Source organism: Sminthopsis crassicaudata, chromosome 3 (assembly GCF_048593235.1).
Source record: "Sminthopsis crassicaudata isolate SCR6 chromosome 3, ASM4859323v1, whole genome shotgun sequence".
Lineage (NCBI taxonomy): Eukaryota > Metazoa > Chordata > Mammalia > Dasyuromorphia > Dasyuridae > Sminthopsis > Sminthopsis crassicaudata.
Genome location: NC_133619.1, coordinates 362,699,733 through 362,704,013, shown reverse-complemented (window position 1 = coordinate 362,704,013; position 4,281 = coordinate 362,699,733). Strand labels below are relative to the sequence as shown.

The 4,281-nt window shown below is 48.1% G+C and overlaps 1 pseudogene; it reads left to right on the top strand.

The window, feature by feature from the left end:
- Nucleotides 1-1,135: 1,135 nt before the first annotated feature.
- LOC141562128 (homeodomain-interacting protein kinase 1 pseudogene) lies at nucleotides 1,136-3,866 on the top strand (annotated as a pseudogene).
- The last annotated feature ends 415 nt before the right edge of the window (nucleotides 3,867-4,281 follow it).

Sequence of the window (4,281 nt, the reverse complement as noted above, 5' to 3'; positions counted from 1 at the left end):
ATCTAGTCCAACTCTTTTGTTTCATAGGAGAGGAAAAAGAAAAGTCCCTCGGATAAGGTCATACCCTTAATAAGTGTCAGAGAAAGGACTTGGGTCCATTAAGGGGAATAAGCAGAGGACCTTATACTTTGTAGGTATTCAGTAAAAGCCAAATTGAATTGAATATAAACTGAGGTGGCATTTGCAAATGGGATAGGAGCACAGAACCACAAGGCCTAGATGAACTAAAGAGAACTAAAAATGAAAGGTTTAAAACTTTTGAAAGCCATGAGACCCGACTTTGTGCCATGACTAAATGGCAAAGGTGGGTTCCCTAGCTAGTTAATGAATCAGAACAAAAAGAATGCCAACAGTGAATCCTGAGGGAAGGGTAGAAAGGGCTAGATAAAACCACTGGGGATAGAGTTTGGGCAACAAAAAGGATCTGTCTAAAGAAGACCAAGAAGTAAAAGCTCCAGGATGGAAAAGAAAAATAAAGGTTTGTAAAACAGGAAATATAATGAGATACCTATGAAAATCTTTAAATGAGTGTTAGATCATACTTCTATAACTCTTTAGATTACAAAGGACCTGTGTCTCCACAGCTCCATGGTTAGGATTATTCCTAGGTGCTAAATCGGTTGTCTGGTACTTAACAATTCTCTAGCTCATTGAATTCAAAGTTCACACCTGTAAAGAGTTGACACCTGTCAAGGAGTTGACACCTGTCAGGGAGTTGACACCTGTGAAGGAGTTGACACCTGCCAAGGAGTTTGCTCATTGGTTCTTCAAGGAGTTCCCACAAGCCCATGGATTCTCTGGGAGGATATAAGGAGCCAACATTGAGTGGGGAAGTCAGTCTGGATTGGGTCAAGGAGAAGATCTGGACTTGAATTCCTGGCTGCATTTTCAGATCATTGAATTGAAACTAAAAGCTCCAGAAGCTCCCCAAGAGGTCTGCTCCCAGGAAACCATTTGCAATTTGGAGGAAACACAACATCAGAATAGATTAAGATCTTCTTAAATCCTTTTTGATTAGAGAAATACAAATGGATAAAGATTTCAGATATCATTTCACACCTAGCAGACTGGCTACAATGACAGAAAGAGAGAAGAGAAAGAGAGAAGAGACAGAGACAGAGAGAGAGCACCAGTACAAGGGTGTGCTAGAAGCTTCCACAATGTCCCCGATTCAAATGGACAGGCAGACAGTCTCATCGAGTGCCTTCTGCAGTGCAAAGAAACGGAAAACAGAGCCTTCTGGCTGGGACATTTCAGGACGGAGCAGCAACAAAAAGTGTCCTACTCCCAGCAAGAACCTCTCAGCCACACAAGGACAAGAAAACTCCTCTCAGCAGGTGACAAGGTTCAACCTCCCCTCTTATGACCAGAGCCTCCTTCTGCCAGCTCCCACAGTGGAGCATGTCGTGGTCATGGCTGCTGACAGCACCGGGGGTGCTGCCACCTCATCCTTCCCGAGCAGTCAGACCCTCACTCACAGAGGCCACGTTTCTTGGCTGGAGCCCTATCACAAATGTGGATTGAAGAGAAAAAGTGAGGAGGTGGACAGCAGTGGTAAAGGGCAGATCATAGAAGAACATCCCCCTGTCAGGCAGCAGAACAGGACTGTGGTGGGTGCCGCTGCCACGACCACCACCATGACCACCAAGACCAGCAGTTCCAGCAGAGAAGGGGATTACCAGCTGGTCCAGCAGGAAATCCTTTACTCCATGACCAACAGTTACCAAGTCCTAGAGTTCTTGGGCCGGGGGACATTCGGGCAGGTGGCCAAGTGCTGGAAGCGGAGTACCAAGGAAATTGTCGCCATTAAGATCTTGAAAAACCATCCTGCCTATGCCCGACAGGGCCAGATTGAGGTGAACATCCTTTCCCTCCTGAACAGGGACGATGCTGACGAATCCAATGTTGTCCGTTTTTATGAGTGCTTCCAGCACCAGAATCACACCTGCCTGGTGTTTGAGATGCTGGAACAGAACCTGCATGATTTCCTAAAGCAGAACAAGTTTCGTCCACTGCAGCTCAAGTACATCCGGCCCATCCTACAGCAGGTGGCCACAGCTCTGAGGAAGCTCAAGAACCTTGGCCTGATCCACACGGACCTAAAGCCAGAAAACATCATGCTGGTGGATCCTGTGCAGCAGCCATACCGCCTCAAGGTCATTGACTTTGGCTCTGCCACTCAGGTATCCAAAGCTGTGTGCTCCTCCTACATACAGACACGCTACTACAGGGCTCCTGAAATCATTCTTGGACTGCCGTTTTGGGAGGCTATTGATATGTGGTCCTTGGGCTGTGTGATAGCGGAGTTGTTTCTGGGCTGGCCTCTCTACGCCGGGGCTTCAGAATATGAGCAGATTTGTTACATTTCACAAACACAAGGCCTCCCGGCAGAATACCTTCTGAGTGCAGGAACAAAAACAAGCATGTTTTTCAACAGAGATCCTCATTTGGGTTACCCACTGTGGAGACTAAAGACGCCAGAGGAGCATGAGTGGGAAACAGGAATCAAATCAAGAGACACCCGCAAGTACATATTCAACTGTTTAGATGACATGGCCCAGGTGAATATGTCTACAGACTTAGAGGGAACGGATATGTGGGCAGAAAAAGCAGATAGAAGAGAGTTCATTGATTTGTTGAAGAAGATGCTGACAATTGATGCAGATAAGAGAGCTACTCCATGGAAAACCCTCAACCACCCATTTGTGACAATGACTCATCTTTTGGATTTCCCACCCAGCAATCATGTTTTGTCATGCTTTCAGAACATGGAGATCTGCCGAAGGACAGGGCACATGGATGATCCAGTGAAACAGATCAAGAACCCTTTGACCACCCATTTTGCCCCCAACACAAGCACAAATCTAACCATGACCTTCAGCAACCAGCTCAATCCCGGGCACGGTGTCGCCAGTGTTTTGGCGTCCAGTTCTACTGCAGCAGCAGCTACACACTCTCTGGCTGATTCGGATGTCCCCCTGCTGAATTACCCGTCTGCCCTGTATCCATCAGGGGCAGCACCTGTGGCAGGAGTTGCCCAGCAGAGTGTCTCCTTGCAGCCTGGAACTACTGCCATTTGCACTCAGACTGATCCATTCCTGCAGACTTTCGTCGTGCGTCCCCCTGCTTTTCAAACTGGACTCCAGGCATCTGCTCAGCATTCTGGATTCCCTGGGAGGATGGAGAATGCTGTGCCAATGGTACCCCAGGCGCCTGCTGCTCAGCCATTACAGATCCAGTCAGGAGTCCTCAGTCAGGGAAGCTGTCCACCACTCATGGCAGCAACTCTCCATCCTCAAGCAGCCATCATCACACCACAGCAGGTGGTGCCCTATACTCTGAGCTGTGCACCTAGCCGGCCGGCGCTAGTTGGACACACTGCCACTGTCCTGCAGGTCTGGCCTGGAGGAACCCAGCAGATCCTCTTACCTTCAACAGGGCAGCAGTTCCCTGGGGTGGCTCTACACAATTGCGTTCAGCCTACTGAGGTCATTCCCCAGGCCATGGGGATTGGCCAGCAGCTGGGAGACTGGAGGAATGGGCACTCAGGTGGCAGCCAGTACAGTAGCCTTATGCAGCAGCCCTCTCTGCTGACAAACCACGTGACTCTGGCCACGGCTCAGCCCCTCAACGTTGGAGCAGCTCATGTTGTCAGGCAGCAGCAGTCAAGTGCCCTCTCCTCCAAGAACAAGCAGCCGGCCCCAGCTCAGGCCCAGACTGTCTCTACATTAGATGTCTCACCTACTCAAGTCTCCTCACTGATGGGGAGCAGCTCACTCTGTACCAACTCTTCCTATAGTCCCCCGGTCCCTGTGCAAGATCAGACTGTCATCATCCCACCTAGTAACAATCCTAACACTCTATGAGGCAAAGCTAGAACATTCATTTGTGGGCTTTCTTTTGTTATTTGCTTGCCTTTCATTTTTAGTTCTCTTTAATTCATCTAGGCCTTGTGGTTCTGTGCTCCTATCCCATTTGTAAATGCCACCTCAGTTTATATTCAATTCAATTTGGCTTTTACTGAATACCTACAAAGTATAAGGTCCTCTGCTTATTCCCCTTAATGGACCCAAGTCCTTTCTCTGACACTTATTAAGGGTATGACCTTATCCGAGGGACTTTTCTTTTTCCTCTCCTATGAAACAAAAGAGTTGGACTAGATTCTCACAAGGATTCTCACCCTTTTGATGGCATACGCTTCTGTGAAAAATCTGGGGAAGTCTATGAACCCGGTCTTTCACTCATGTTTTCAAAAGCATAAAAGCAAAGAAATAGGCTTAC